Source organism: Arctopsyche grandis, chromosome 11 (assembly GCF_051622035.1).
Source record: "Arctopsyche grandis isolate Sample6627 chromosome 11, ASM5162203v2, whole genome shotgun sequence".
Classification (NCBI taxonomy): domain Eukaryota; kingdom Metazoa; phylum Arthropoda; class Insecta; order Trichoptera; family Hydropsychidae; genus Arctopsyche; species Arctopsyche grandis.
Genome location: NC_135365.1, coordinates 10,197,983 through 10,216,363, shown reverse-complemented (window position 1 = coordinate 10,216,363; position 18,381 = coordinate 10,197,983).

Genomic DNA, 18,381 nt, shown 5'->3' with positions numbered 1-18,381 from the left:
AAATAAAATTATAGTAAAGTATAGGAACGCTTACGCGACAGACAGACAAAAATTGATTTTTATATATATATATATATATATATATATATATATATATATATATATATATATATATATATATATATATATATATATATATATATATATATATGGAGGATTGCTATGAGTGGTACGTAATGTCAGGTTGGTATGAGTGGTACGTAATGTACGGTTTGGCATGCGTGCGCGCAAGTTGATTACCAACGTACACATTTCCTTAACTAAACACTGGCGCTTCATACTTTCGCGTCGATAAAATCGTAATTACGAATATTATTTTTAAGAGGTTTAGGTGTAAAACAACGTAAGATAGAGATGTAGGGTAAAACAACGTGTAAGGTAGAGGTTTAGGGTAAAACAACGAAGAAATTAGGTGATTAGTGCTCGTCAACTACTGGTTTACCAGTACTGATCGCCTGATCACGCGTTCGCGCCAAAAGGCCTCGACGTATGAACAAGCCGTATACAACAACCAATAAGGTCTCGCGAGCCATCGACCAATGATCTCTTTGTACTGGAGTACACCCTAATTATAAATATTTGACGGATCTGTTCCGTGCTTCATTTGGAGCTGGCTGGTTGACGGATCAACAACAAAATCACTACTCGCTGTGTCATTCACTCCGATCTCGAAAACTCCTATACACATCCACGCTACAATATTTTAAAACTTAAGTCAATATTAAGGTTAAGACACACACAGAGGTACGCGGAACGTTTTTTTTTTAGATAGTTTTGCATGTACAAAAAAACCGCTCAACTTACTCCAATATGCCAAATCTGAATACTTTATGTCTGTGATATTTTATATTTGTATTGACATAGGTTTGACAGTAGTCGATAACAGTGATTCCCATATTTGAAGAAATGTAGAATAAACTTAAACAAAATAAAATAATAAGATCGTACAAATAAAGGTCTATTCATATTAGCATAGCAACGACACGTAACCAAGAAGTATGGAAGGCATTCTTTTGTTGATTCTATATATGAATGTGTAAATGCGCATGTGCCAATGGAATATATAAATGTGTCCATATATAATGTACCAAAGAATACTTTCCATACTTGCTGCGCTAATACGAATAGACCTTTAAGGCGAAAACACACTGAAAGGAACGCCTTCATAACTTCCGGTCAATTTATGGAGTTCCCAGTTCATTGCTAATTCGTACAATATAATTATTTCGACAATTTTCCCCTACATTTCTTCAAATATAAGATTTACCGTTATCAATCATTGTCAAGCCTATATCAATATAAGCCCAAAATATTACCGAAAACATTTCAGGGGACGATTTTTGGGATTGCATGCATCAGGTATGGCTAGGAGTGCTTGGGATTTTTTGCATGTTCAAAAGTATCTAAAATAAACACGTGCCGTGTGCTTCAGTGTTTTCGCCCTTAAGCATATGTATGTACTTCACCCTGTGGTGTGAAGATACGCCTCTCACCGCTGGAGTCTACGAACGCGTCCCGTATCGATTGTACGCCTAGTATGAATTGACTTACTTAAAAAAATAGTTTTAAGTAAACGTTGAGTATTTGTTTGCAAGCATGTTTAAAGTTTATACTTAAATTGATATTCAGTATTGTTTTAAATATTATATAAATTATTTTAATATTTTTTTCTTGTTTCAGGTACGCCCAACTTCAATCAATAAGTAAATGGATCTGACGTGTGAGGTTTGTTTTCAAATTATGCGTATTTTGATCTTCTGAAAAATCTCGTGTCCTCTATTTGGATGGTGTTATATATTAGATTTGAATCGTTTCGATACATTTCGACAATTTCCGGTGCAAACAACGATCGGCGTCCATTATTGTTCCCGAAATTGCATTTCGTATGCAACGAATTCGGAAAAGTGCGACGAAATTTCTCCGCGGAAAACGTGAAAAGCGCACTCGCGTGCCGGCAAACGACTAAAAACGGTACGAGCCTTTATTGTTTTCCTTTCGAATCAGATTTGAATTTGAACATCGAAGCTCGTTTGGAACGCTGGCGCTTTTGTTCTCGACAAAGGACGTCCGTCAGTCAGTCCGTCTGCGGAAAATCAGTCGAAATTTTCCGGACGAAAACCGCGCGTGAAATGTTCGTTTGTTGTTTCGTAACTAACTGAATTTTAACGGCGAATGAAAAAATAAATGGATTTTGATGATTGGATACAGTATTATTCAATTTTCATGCTATTCGGAGAATTTTATTTAGCTACATTTTCATATTTTTGATTTTCAATTTATTACATTTCACTTTGGTAGTCGAAAATTCGTATAAAAACAAACACAACAAAAAATTGAATATATAATATAATTCTCTCGACATAATATTAAATATCATTTCACATAGTGAATACTTTCAATGAAAACTTTTGAAATCAATTTATGTATGAAACAAAATTTCCATTTATTTTACCGACTTTATTTTGATATACTTACATATATGTCATCATCGTCATCATCTACAGTCGCTCACCATCCACTGCTGTATGAAAGCCTCTCCAACACGCTTCCTCTCATCTCTATTTTGCGCAACTCTCATCGATCTCACCCCACAAATTTTCTTAATTTTGTCTACCCATCATCCTTGCAGTCTTCCTTTTACCCTTTTGCATTCTCTCGGGTACCATTCAAGCACTTCTGTTGTCCACCATTCGTTTATTCTTATAGCCACGTGGCCCGCTCATTGCCCTTTCAATCTCTTTATTCTAACCAGTATGTTCACTACCCTTGTCATACTTCTCACCCACGTATTCAGCTTTCTGTCTTTCCTCGTTATGCCGAGCATACAGCGTTTCATACTTCATTGAGTGTATTGTATTTTGGCGTTCTTTAGCATCTTGGCGTTCAGTGTCCAAGTTTCACATCCATACGTCATCACTGGCAAAACGCATTGGTAGAAGATCTTTTTCTTCAGACGTAGAGTGGCATTTTTGATTTAAAAACAACATTCATTCATTCAAATGCACTCCAACCTAATTTCATATTATTTTCTTTACTACTAGACATGTCTATTATACATATATGCATGCTTTCATTAATTTACCCATTTTTATTTACCAAAATGATATTAAAAATCACCATAAATTAATATAACCGTTGCGTGTCTATAATTAATGCAAAATGGTCGTCTCTTTTCTACGTCACAAGTTATAATTGCACACTTTGGCATACAATGGGGGCTTTCAGTGGATATATTTTTATTGTTTAACAATTAGCCGATCGTATGTGTGCTTAACCCTCCATGATACGATGACACGATATTTCAAAAAGTTTGATTTTATATCGAAGCGACGGCAAACAAACGACACGAACACTGATTTATGGCGCTTGCAAACATTCTGCCCACACGCAAATTTCACGAAATTTATTAAAATGATCACCAAAATCATTATCGGCCTTTAACTTTCCAACGTTGGATGGAGGCCCATCGTATTTTGACTACTTTGATAAACTTTCACTGTATTTTTTTAAATATTTTATCCAATATACTAAGCTGTCATTGATTATTTTTATCATTCATACTCTTAATCACTTATTTATGTGCCATCCTTTTGATTGTGCTTTAGAGACAAATGTTCCTCTTTCAAGACATTCTTAATATCTTAAACCAAAATATAATTATTCTTACAATTTCTACATCCTCTACACAAGATTTTGAATTTGTCTTTACTGATTTAATTGTACAAAGAATAGATGAAACGCTTTCAAATTAAATAAATTTTACTTGAAATTCCAAAACGGCTCATTCTAATTTTATTTCTCATCTTGTTTCCACTTTTTTGCATTCAGTCATACTGGCAATCTGACCTAATTAAAATATAATGATCTATGTAAAACGCTCCTGAATTAATTGAAAATTTTCAACAAGACACCTACTATTCATTTGATTTATATTTTCAAACTCTTTAAAAACATTCGTGAATGAATACATGTAAGAATCTATCGTTATCTTTTCTATCTAAAAAACGCTTTGAATAAAATGAAGATTATACATTAAAATATAATATTTCAGAATGCATGAAGAGACTTATGATGAAGACATTATCGACAATGACTTCGTAAAAACTGCAAGCATTCTGCAGCATCTTGCCTCATTATAGAAAAGTCTCAACTGCATACAAAATGATAAAATGAATAAGTCACAAAATAGTGTTAATGACCTGTCAATCATCTCAGGTGAGACCAAATTCTCAAAATTTTCTTCGAAGTACGATATTCATCTACATATACATAATATATTTACATATGTATTAAATCCAAGATTAACTCACGCAAAAATGACACTACATACATAGTTAACCTTGTGATAAGGTCTTTTGAAAGTTATGACTTGATGATACGGAAGTTATACCACAAATCCGTTATTCTTTTCTATTTCACCTAATCAAGGGTAAACAAATTGAAAAAACTTACAGTTATACTCAAAAAAGCCTTCGAGAATTTTGGTATTTCTTGTCTAAGCCTTGTCAATCATCTTATATGAGACTAAATCCTTAATATTTAAATATACAATTTTTTTTTCTAACTATTTATGTGCATACATATGTAATATGTTAGACATGTAGAAATTTAAGATTATCTCAAGCTTAGCAAATACACTTCTACGTATATCGTTTAATTGAGCAAAAATGCCAGTTTATAACATCTTTATAAAACAGCAACTGTGATATTTTCACCTCCACAGCGAATCCTAAAATAGGGCGCACGAAGTTCTATATTTAACACTTGCCGCACTGTGATGGATAGCGAGTGACCAGGACTTGTTTATTTTAATTCTTCATATATATATTGAATTCAGGGTCTTCATATTTTATTTATTCCTCATCAAAACCTCTATGATTCGAATTATACCATTAAGAAATAAAAAAAAATTAATCAATATCAACACAAATAATTATTTTCGCGGGAAGCCCCTTGTACTCGTGCCTCGCAGATGCGAGAGAGAGAGAGGGGGCATTCAGTACGCTGCATTCAACGGCCAATATTAGAATGATATCCACCTTAGAATAACGGTTGTTTCAGCTATTATTTTCAACCCCGATTTTTTTCGTGATTAAATTAAAAAATATATATAGAATAATCGAGAATAATAGAGTCGATAAAGGGTCAGTGCGTGGGTGTGTGCGATTCGAAAACCGGTCGGTTGTTTTGCCAGCGATGGCAAAACGGTAAAGGTTCGGTGTCAACCCCTCCGCGCCCATATATCTACCTCGGCCATTACTCACGGGGCATAATTGTCACCCGATCCTTCTGCGGCTCAAATTGCCCGGCCGCGACACGAAGGGTTACCGACCCTAAGGTTTATGACTCCCACAGGATAGGTGGGCGGCTCGAAGGTGCTAACAACCTACATACATACGAACAACCTACATATTTGGTATACATACCGGATGCTGGGCCGCAACAGAAGCCCCAGTCTAAACCCAGATGATCTTCGCACGAGGATTACGCGTAAACCGATAGCTTGCAGAAACGCTCCATATAGAGGCTCCCAACATACACTCCGTGAAATCTTATGTAGATATGTAGAAAGTTTTCAAATAGATTGAAAAAAGCAGCACTATCCTCATTTCAACTAAATATCAATTTGCTTTACATTGTAGTAGATTATCAACAATTTTCGTTTGCTAAATGCTGAGCGTCGTGGTCATTGATGTCGTATGGAATTTAATAGACGATCTGCCTGCATTCCTTCCGATTCAAATTGAAGGCAGCTTTGAAGGGATGATCCTGTTAGTTCTTTGATTTGATCTGACTATCTTGGAAGATGGTCAGACCTCACGTTCGCCTTCTCTCCAGCATTCCGTTGACAACCAGCCTCTTCAAACTCTCCATATTCTTCCTGGCAATTTGACCAAAGTAGCAAAGAGCCCTTTTCCTATACGTTCTCTTTCTAACTGCTGGATGTAATATTTGAGTATGGAGTTGTTCGTGCGTCTTGTAGTCCATGGAATGCACAGCATCCGTCTCCAACATTAAATTTCGAATGCGTCTTTCTCTCTTTTTCAGGATCCATGTCTTGACTCCATAAAATTAAATGGGGAGCACTAGAGATTGATTTTTGTTCTTCTCATAATACAGCGGCTCTTCCATATCTTCATCAGTCCGACCATCGCTGTTTTCTCCATTTCTGCTTTTCTGCGGATTTCCGATTAGCATCCACCTTTTTTTGAGATCAAGGCAGATAAAATCGTCCACTTCCTCACAGTCTTTTAAAGCGTTAGACTGTATGAGAGTCTCAAATCTCAACTCTTGGGAGACCGTCTTCTTGCTCGCCTTCCTTCCCTCCAGCATTCCGGTGTCTACAAACCTCTCCAGACTCTGCACATTCTACCTGGCAATATGGCCAATGTAGGAGAACCCTTTTCCTACATGTTGTAAATCTCTGAGACTGTCAGCTCTTTGAGGATGGAGATGGAATGCACAGCATCAGTCTCCAACACTTGCATGTCACTTTATCTCTTTTTCAGGGTCCATGTCTCGACTCAATACGGTGCAATGAGGAAGAACAGAGATCAAACAGACGGATTTCGCTCTTCGCGTAATGAAATGATTCTTCCATATCTTTATCAGACTGACCATCGCCGCTTTTGCCTTTCCTACACTTCTGCAGATTTCCGATTAGCATCCTCCTTCCCTTGAGATTAAGGCACCTACATAGGTAGATAAAGTCGTCAACTTCCTCATAGTCATATAATTAATAGAGATCAAATATAAAAACACAATTCCATTGATTAATAGGTACAAGTAGAAATCTTTTCCATCGGAACAACGTTTAGAAAAATAAGAAGATCGTACATCAAAATATAATATTTCAGAGGGCATGACGTGACTAATTACATGTACCTATGTACATAATAGGTACATACATACATAGATGATGACATTTTTTTAAGTTTTTACGATAGTGACTTTTTGAAAACTGCAAATATTCCGCATCATCTTATCTCATTACAGATAAGTCTCAATTGCATACAAAATAATAAAATTTAATAATGCTACTAGCCCATCGATCATCCAAGATGAGACCAAATCCTCAAAATTTTCTATGAAATATGATATTCATCTACATACATACACATGTATTAAATACAAAATTATCTCACACACAGCAAAAATACTTAGATATATTTATATTGTTAAATAGAACAAAAATGCCACTTTTGATAAAGTCTTTATGTCTGGTGATACGGAAGTTGAACCACATATCTGTAATCCTATTCTATCTGACCAAATCAAGGATAAGCTCATTGAAAAATCTTACTGCGATTGCAGTTTTTCTCAAAAAGGTCTGGTATTTCTTGAGGAAAGTCTATTTTCGTCTAGTTAGACTATATGTACATACATATATTGAAGTTTCAATTCCGCTTTCAAAAGTATATATGTATGTGCGAATTAAGATTCTCAACACTTGTATCAATGAATACTAAAACTCATTATTGTTGCCTTACAAAATATAGCTCCACAAATTAATTCAAAATATGTACATATGTACCATACGTATATGACATGTACAAGGAATTTCTTTAAATAATTAAATATTAGTATATACTAGACATATTTCATTTTCAATTTTGGTACAATTTGAACTTTTATAGTTCTGATAGGGCTTGAATTATTTGGCTAGCAAAAAAGTTCGTAGAACAAAAAAAATAATTTAAAACATGTAAATTAATTCGCTCGACCTAACTATCAATATACTAAAAAACTATCGGTTGCCAGTACTTCTTATTAATAGTATTCTTTTGAAAGCCATGAAAAATAGCGTACACCCACGTCAATTTATTTATCGTGTAACGTTGGCATGTAATGCCAGTTCCTTAACCGTGTGTTTCCATCCATCAAACAGATTAATAAAAAATGTCTAATCGATATCCTTACAGCATACAAGAACTGTGTCGTGTCGGAATTAAACTATTATTCATGGTTAGAATGCAGCACACGCTATGATATTACTTACATCTTGTACCAAACGTTAAGGCTTCTCATACATAGGTATACGAGTGGGTATAATTCGTTCACAATTTCTCGCCGGTGAACTTTGCATGCAGACGTATAGATTTCATACATTTTAAATTAGAACGTGAATTTTTGATGTGTGTATGTATGTACTTTCAATAATAAAAGAAGATGAAAATGCATTTTTATTTTTATTGTAAGACTTTGAAACTGAGACATGGTATTGGTTTAAAGTTTGATAGAAATTGGTAGTGATGTCCCAAGGGTTCCGCTGTCTATGTGTAAAATCTGAAAAAGCTGTTATAAAATATGTATTTGATGCATTGTTTTAAAGCGATTAATCCAAATATAAATGTATACATACATACATATGTAGTCAAAATATAAAGTAGATATCTTAGTGAAAATTTTGTTCAAGTAAATAAAAAAAAGTTATTTTGTGATGAATAAATGACAAATGTTTTATTTTAATTGAATCAAAAAACATGCGCCACAGCCAAAAATTTTAATTAAACGGGCAATTTTTCCACCAAATTTCACATTTAAATATTCGCAATGAAACTATGGATTTTATAAATACATACCTATTTGGAAAACAAAAGCCGAAAAATTAAATATTTTATAACTTTGATATAATTAAGGACTAACTACATATGTCCATATTTAATTTTCTTTAGGCGTGTATACTAAAGTGGTCCTCATTTTTTCAATTTATTTCTTTTAAAGATAAAATGTAATATGTTTCTCCAAATCTCATCAAAGATTCAAATAAAATATGCGAATTATGTTATATTTTTATAATCCAATACTGCACGTCAACAGATCGGCACAGCGCTGCACGGAAAAGACTATTTCTATTGATACTATTCAGCACAAACCCTTTTTTTCGGACGAGTGCAAGGCAAAATTAGCTTACGTATACATTACAGAGCGGAAGGATATGACGCAATATTGCTTGTATCGTATCGTTAAGTCAATATTGTCACAATACAACGTTTACTAAAATATTGATATGAGCATGGCAACACTTAGTAGTACGGGTGCACTCGCCACTATGACGTCACGCCATATGTGAACATATCCTCAGTGATCAAAAAAACTGGTTCTGCTTAATACGTTTTAGTAACACGTCCTGCTGTATAATATTGTTGCGTAGGGGTGGTTTCAGGATCTAAATAAAAGGCCAAAATCGCTTCATAGCATTTATTCAACGATCCCAGAGGTCCACACGGAACCACCACTCACTCCAGAAATAAATCTGATCTACCGTGTGTATCTCCTTATTAAGGACAAGTTGCTCAGCACAGCTTCCCCGATCCATTAATGTGTCTATTATATAGGCACTTCGAGTATATTGTATACACACCCAGGTCTGTGGGAGCTCCCGCGTATCCTTTGTTCGGGCACTTACTGAGACACGTTAGCCTAATACGGGGTCTCTATTATTCACCCACGAATTCACATCGACAGTGGATACTCTCTATCATCTTCTTACGTTACAATATGAATAGATTGTGTCGGTTACTGCTGCAACGGATACGCAACGAAGAACGTGTCCATATAGAATGTACAAAAGAATATTTTTCGTACTGCTGTTTACGCATAGTTGACGGTCTGCTGTGCTGGTATAATTGAACCTTTATTCATCAATTATATTTTAAAATATTTAAAAAAAATGATCATAAAATCAATGATGAATTAAACTGATATTTTTAAAAAATGATAAAAAATCTCGTGCTGGTCACGTCCAGTTTTTTGTTTATCCTTTTGCAACAATTCTCTCTCGTATGTTGTCCTATAGACATATTGATCGCCGGTCTATAGATACGAGGATCAATAATGAATCTCGTTGACCACCCCCGGTGCACAGCAGCCTTCGCTTGTTCCTTATAAATTATTAGACGTGAGGTACACCTTAAAAGTCATACGAGCACACCCAGCAAATAATTCATCCCTAATTTATCGACTGATTGCACCACGCCACTACAAAGCAATACACTTTCGTGTGTAACACAGATCCTCGTGATTTATAACTGCATCTCAATTTATATATTACTGCATGTAATTCACATCCAACATTGTATATACCGTGGACTTTCAAAAGTCTATATAGGTATATTTTTTATGATTATTTTTCACGGCATGCGTTCCGTGCGATCTGCTCGGATATTCGAATCTATATTTCCAGTACATTTGATGCGTTTTATATGTGCATCAATAGTCCGAGGGGTGGAATTCTTTTCAGTGATCCACCCCTCCTGCACATTGCCTGGGATTTTCTTACCTACGATTTAATAGTGCATTTTTATTTATGGGTATGGTATGATTTTGTGACGTCTACGCATATTTGTGTGTGTGACGATAAAGAACCGGATGCAAACAAGTCGACTTCCTATAATTTATTCAATTTCGTACTCTCATCCCTTGCGGAAGTGGAGCCCTGTGCACTACTTGTGTACAAACAAGCAGTACTAGGCTGTGTGCAGAGGGGTGCGTTCAAACCTGCCTCAGAAACCCTTTTTTAACCCACCCACAGGTGCCTTTACAACACTGGAATTTGCGCAATTTTCGTAGGCGCGTCTAAAGGGTGGGATAGTAATGTGGGTGGTTTTAATTTTTAATATATTAAACTAATGTTGTGCCCGTTGACATTTCAGAGGGTGGTTTTTGAAAGGTTCATATATATGTATGTACATATGTAGTTCTGCCATTATATTTAATACAAATATAAAACGAAAACTAAGACATATCTACATAATATATGTATTTATGTGAAACAAACTTCATTTATAAAATACATTCGTAACGAATAAAAAGATTTTTTTTCATATAATAGGTATAAAATTCTAAAATAATGTTTCAAGCTCATATTTCGTTACTTTTCTGTCATCATTGGCTATTGAAAAATATTCTTAACATGATAAAAGGATCTGACTTTTTTTCCTTTAGCTAATAAAGATGAAAATTCATACACATGTAAGTATTTTTTTTATCAACATAAGGTTGATAAAAAAACACAGCCTAAGGGAACTAAATTTCATATTCAAAAATCAACTTTTTCTATAGAAAATTACAATTCGTGAAAATAAAAATCTTTTTACGAGCCTCTTTTTCAAAATTATTTTTCCTTAACATCACTATAATATCATATAATAAATATTATCAGACGAAAAAATCGAAAGCAAGCTGATAAGAGGCTAGTAAAAAATAACGTACATGTATTTTATGTTAATATACATATGTATGTATGTATACGGATATAAATCGTATTACGCAAATTGATCGTAAATCTATTTAAAATAAAATATATACTATGTATGTATATACGTATGTATACATATATGTATTTTAGTAACTTTTCATATATTATATAAATTTCTACCTTATGATGAACGTTATGAAGAAAGAAATCAATTTTTTCACTCTAATAAATTTGAAAATAAATAATAATCGGACTTGTTTCAATTTAAAATCAATACCTACATAGTAATACCAAATTAAAATGTCCAGCTTTGCTCAGATGACATTTTTAAATATAAATGTTTTAGCCGTCATGACTATCTTGAAAACATGTGATAGCTGATATTTCCAAATACAAATCTCAAATACGTGTATCGCCATTTGTATCGATACACGATACAAATTGCGATCTTTTTCTGAAGAATATCATAAAACCAGCACATCTTTTTATATAAACAGTTCAAATTATGGATGATAAACAGATATAAATGCATCTTAAGATTAAGATTAAATAAACTTTAAACTATTTACATTAAAATAGAATAAATAGAAGTGCTAAATTTTGAGTTGTATGTTAATTTAATAGACTCTTTGTTTTTATACCAAATTCATGTTTTACTTGGTTTTTTGTCTCAAAAATCTCCCCTCCCCTTTTTTTGACCTATCACTGCACATAGTAGTAAATTCTGAATGCGCATCAATACGTTAGAGACCAAGCGAATGCTGTCAAACTGTTGAAAACGACAGTTTAATACATAATAATAGGCTACAAAATAAAAGAATCACAATAAAGAACTTGCAAAAAATCATTGTTTTCTTATTAGTACGAAGAATTCAAAATTTATTGTGAACTGGCTTATTTTATATTTATTATTTAATCTTTCAATTTTTTTATAAGCCTCTTCTATATTTTTCTGTGTGACATATTCGTGTGTGAACGCATAAATGTTTTGTGTGTGAGCATTTTGTCCATAACCATTTAGTCGCAGACGTTGTGTCGTTAGACGTTTTGTCGTGACACCGATAATAGCTCATTTAAAAAGTTGAAACGGCACTTCCAACTCGTGATTTCCAACTGTGATGGATGTATCTTCATGTCATTGTTAATTCGTGCGATTTTAATATTAACTTTTACATTTCTTCAAATATGAGAATCACCGTAATCGATCACTGTCAAACCTATGTCAATTCAAGGATATAATATCAACGAAAACACTCTAGGAGGAGAGGCTTTCCAAGGATCGCAACGGTATAGATAAGGCGTGCTAGATTTTTTACCTTTCTGTGTCTTCACCTTAAAGCGTTTCGTTTCACATCCAGTCTAAACTTGCTCCAAAACTTCAAAAAAAGCATTAAAACCCGTATTATCTTCGCCCCATCCTGTATACTCAACTCAACAGTATCGTCACTATTCGATTTTCACCCTCGCATTCTATTACGCATGCAATATTTACATTTGAAGTCGACTCGTTCGCACTTTTGGCGCGGCGAAGAATCAAATTTCGCAATACCGTCTGTGATTACATCCGACAAATCCATCCATTATTCATTTTTAGTGCGATACCAGGTGAGGTGCGACCAGGTGAGGGGGTACGCTCGTACATTCATAGTGGGCGATACGAGTCGAACAATTAGCGAAGGGGTTTCCCGAAGGTTTGCATGATACGCTTTAATCTGATTTATGTTTGATGAGGTGTTCTCCCCGAATACGCCATTATTCATACGGCGAGCATTGTGCCAGCCGTGGTATCCACAATGGCTGCTCTTTTGATTCCCCGACCGACCCGAGATCCAGCAGAGGGGGCCAAAGCCCTAAATTATTTATCAGTTGTTCACGATGCCCAGAAACAATGGACGACCCTGCGTATCCCACACTTGAGGTCAAGCAAAAACGGCGCCTCGCTCAAAGAACACCCACTTTAGTTTCCAAATCAAGAATACTACAGTGGTTTTCATTCAAACGGAGCACAATGGATACAGAAATACAAGTTGGAATAATCCTGCGTGCAATTCTACGAATCTATTCGGCCGTTGCAATTTGGAAACTGGAGGAGTAAATAATCCGGATATTAATTAGTCCTTCAATATTATTGTACGTACGTATGTATGTATGTATATACTCCTACCTACCATATATCATATTTTGAATAGACAGGAAAGCAATCTGAGATTATATTTGTGTTGTACCCAATGACATATCATCGCATGGGTGTTGGCATATTAAGTTATTAAGTAATAAAAAAATTAAAATAAATGTGTCAAATACCTTTTAAATATATTTAATTTAATATTTATCTTTAATTTTTTAATATGAAAAAAAATGGTAAAAAGTACCTACCTACCTACATGTAAACAATAGAAAAATGAATTAATTAAATAAATTTTCAATAGATGGCGGTAAATTCTCTGCCCAGAGGAAACATTGGTAGCAAATAGTATATATAGAAGTTTTTTTTTCTTATATTTATCTTTTTCATTTTTTTTTATAATCTTTGTAAAAATCTGTTATTGGACTCGGATGTTACATATATTATATATTTACTATTTGTTTTTTATACATATCTATGTACATCCTGTTGTCTGTTGATTTTTCAATAAATAAAATAAATAAAATTATATCTTCGTATACGTTTTGGCAGTGGTTTAGCTGTGACATATGTACATATGTATTTCGAATCGAAACCACTATTATATTACGGTGAGCGTTATCTCAGACAGATATACAGACAGAATAGCGATATTATATATATACTGAATAGCGATATTATAAGGGCTCAGTATAATATAACTAATAATAATATAATAATCAAATATAACCTTCTGACGTTCTTAAATTTAATCTAAATATTATTAATTTGATGTTGAATTTTATTTAATTAAATCTTAAATATAATTTTAAAAGTATTTCAATTAAATCAAGACTAATACGATTGGTATACACATGTATGTATGTGTATATAAGTACTTAGCCTCAGAACAAAAGACACTACAAAGTCATATAACTTCTTTGTCTTCCAGAAAAGTTGGTCACCTTATCTTACGCCCCTATATAATTTCGTTCGTAAAATATGAGCCTCATTACCGAGGGCTGTATAGGTATGTGTGTGGTTGTGTAGTAGGGGGTTGGTGTGGTGGTTCACCACAACATTCGCCGATATAGAAAATCTCGTGTCTCGTTGATTCGTTCACCGAAATCATTTTTACGGTTCGTTTCACCCCCGCTTCGGGTTATCCGTTTCGAAAACCCCCGGCTAAAAATAGTGGTTTCGCACGAACCGCGTGACGCTTCACTTCTACTGAAAAACTCACCCTCGTGTCATAACACTTCAACCCTAATCGCCGCACAGTTTTGTGTTTAATTGCTGGTCAACACGAACGGAAGGTGAACGTCCAAATACATGATTTCGACGTACATATAGTGCAACGAATTCCAACTTTCAAATGATTCTTGTCAGTGTAATAGATTCCCCAAGCTGGAAGTATTTTACAAATTGTGTGGTCGAAAATATAATATTATATCAGACTTTTCTTTTTGTAATATATAAATATTTATCAACTATACTAAAACCATCGAATATAATCTTACAGTTAATTTTATTAAACAAAGTGATGAAGTTTTAAAAAAATACAGTCAATTCTGGCTATTACCATACCATCATTATTTCTTTGTTATAGAATTCGCTTACAATATCAGTAGTGTTCATTCTATCTATAAAAGCATACCCCTATCCCAAAAAAAAAAGATGAGCATTCTTTGATCGTGTATTGATCATTGCTTTTGCACATCTTTTTTTGGAATAAGGGAAGGCTTTTATTGATAGAACGATCTCTATTGATATTGGGAGCGAATTATATTACAAGGAAATTATAATAGAGTTCTATGTCTTCTAACAACCAGTTTCTACAGTTATAACAGTTAGGTTTTCCACTTGATTGATCAATGTTTTTATTTCGTAATAGCATAATTCCAATCATAGAGGTTTTGATAAGGAATACATAAAATATAAAGACCCTGCATTCAGTATATTTGGATAAATAAAATAAAATATAAGCCCTGGTCACTATCACAGCTAGCCATCGCAGTGCGGCAAGTATGAAAGTTTTAAACGAGACTTTTAGAAATAATATATAATAACCAAAAGATTTGTTCCTAAGTAATAGCTTAGTAAATCACAATATCATTACATATAGGTATATGTACATATGTATGTGTATATGAATGCTTTTATGTAAAAAATGTTGACTAAGGTTCTGTAGCTCTAATCGTTGTTTTTAAACAAATTAAAATTATCAAGCTAATTTTTCTCAACGTATCAACGGTAGTGTCTTGTGAAAACGATTTTTTTTTCATTAAAAATAAATTGATTTGTACATATGTACTATACGATAATTATATATTTGAATGAAAGTCAGTACATTTCACTGACAATGATATTTCACAATAACTGTCATTTCTAAAATAGCATTTTTATTTTGAAAATATCTACGACATATCTAAATAGCCAGCTCCTTATACACTGTACTAAGCAGTTTCATTGGCAAATCAAATAAAAAGTAAACCAAATACATATTTTCCGACTTTTCATAGCAGTCATCTACGTATCTATTATTATGATATATTATTATTATCTTTTTCATTTGTTCGTCTATATGTACTAAATACATTATGTATTTTGTACAAATCTATAATTGGGCTCACATGTTATTTTGTTACATTTATTCTTTATGTTTATGAATTTCTACATCTGAGGCGTGTTGATTTTTCAATAAATAAATATCTATGTCTAAGTACAATATGTATTTCCCTCGCCCCAAATTTGTGTATGAAAATACCTACTATTTATTATTACAAAGTACAAGATATAATTTCGCAAGTCATACATCCTTCATCTTCACTTCGGTGAATTAATTGAATCAACTTTAACCTTTCAACTCCTTCTGCCCCCATCCCGAATTCGCATCTTCAACAAAGATTTTTCATCCCCGTCGACTGCGCTAATTTTCCTCCGATGACGTCAATCACCCAGAGAGGGCACTTACATATATCCACTTATTATATATATGTATATACATGATATGTATAGGATAAATATACACACCGCACATGAACTCTCTGTAACCGGAAGCTGTGTCGATGCGTAACGTTGGCAACGCACATCCACTTAAGCGAAGTGGTGCGCGGGCATTCCTCGTGTACTTCTGGGGTATACATTGTACATATGTATATGTGACTTGCAGAAAACGTTCCGATCCTTTAAAACGCGTTGTAAAAGGGACGGAGCATTGTCGCCGGGGAATTCCCCTTCGTCTCTCACCTTTGGTGAATTATGTAAGACGACCTTAAATGCACAAGTCCGCCGTAAAACTTGTGATATATTGTTTTAGGTGAAGCGGGGGTCGCCGCACGCCCACTAACTTTCAGACACTCTTTCGGGCCTTCAGGTACTTCAGGTATCAATGTGGGTAGTGGACGTACTAGGAAAATCAATGTGAGACCTAAGAAAAATTTGCTTCCGACTAAAATTCAATTTCTACATATCGTTACACCAACTATGTATGTAGTTTTCAAATCCACTTCTGAATATAAACATTTCGAACCAAAATGGGCAGTGGTGTGACCCCTCTACTTTTAATTAATGTAATGTGTATATTTTACGTTTTCAATATTAAGAAAGCATAAAAATATATAACTATTATTTGTTATTTATTATTTTGGGATAACCATGTCTTCTAAGACCATAATAGCACTCATTCATAATTTATATATATACTTATATAAGAATTTTTATATCATGTTTATTTATTTTTCTCTATTTCTTTTCTTCTATTTATGTATTTTTACTTGTATTTTCATGTACTTTTTTACATTCTTAATCTGTTTAGCACACTCGTCGCTTTGGAGCAATCTGTTAGAAGAGTGTGCTTGATTAATTGATGTACATATAATAAAATAAAAAATAAAATAAGATAAAATGTTACAGTTGAATTGTATCTTCCAGTTGTATAATAATATATTTTGACTAGTTGGTATATATTCCGTCTAACTCACGTAAGTTGATTCATATTGTGAATTATGTTCCAACTGGTTAAAATATATTACAAATGGAAATACAGTTCAACTATGTATAAGTAGGTACTAGGTAAGATGGAGAAGTTAGGTTTTCGTGAAAACGTCACTCGATTAGTAAATTGCGTTGGAAAGTCACATTTTTGTATTGAACACATTCTTAGAGTTATCGTAATACGGTACTTATTAGCTTTATGAGTAATATCTAGCAAATATAATATTAACGCACTATTGAATTCTAAAGCATTCGTAAAAACATCAGAGCTGTCAAAACAGAACTGTTATATTACAACTAGCGCACATTGTTGAAAATGTATTCACGCATGTAAAGATATAATTTACTAGTTGAATTTTATTTGAATATGAGTGACCTGAAACGCCAGTTGGAATATATTAAAACTGAAAATACACTTCGACTATAACCTACATATATTTATATCAATATAATTTAGACATACCTGCAATTAGTACTGCAAACCATACAATTATTCAATCTATTTTATGTTTCACTCAACTGAACTATCATTGGATTTGATTATTTTGTTCAATTATCAATAAAAACTTTAAATATGTATTTAAAATATTTATAATATGTATTTAAATACGTTTAATTTAATTTAAAAAACTCAATAAATATGTAATTGGTTTTTTTTAATTAACAGGACAATATAATACAATATCAACCAAATTTTTGATACACAGCAAATTTGTGAGATTATGTAGATTGCTTTTTATAAGATAGCGTATTTGGCCGGGACTAGAACCCACAACCTTTGTACTGGTATGCAATAGCTCTGCCAGTGCACTACGTTATATGTAGATGTATAGCTTCTATATATCGTTACAAGAAATAAATATTGTATTTATCATATTATTTAATAACTCTTTTTGTATCAAACTACATGTTAATGAATTTGGTGCATCGTCTGCAATACCGAACCGGAAAGAATTTTGTGCGTAGTTTGACTTTCTTGCTGTGCCAGTTACATACATACATACATATGTACGTATGGAGCAAACTTATAAGGATAATAATGGATCGTTTGTAATATTATATCATAAGAATTTTCAAAGGA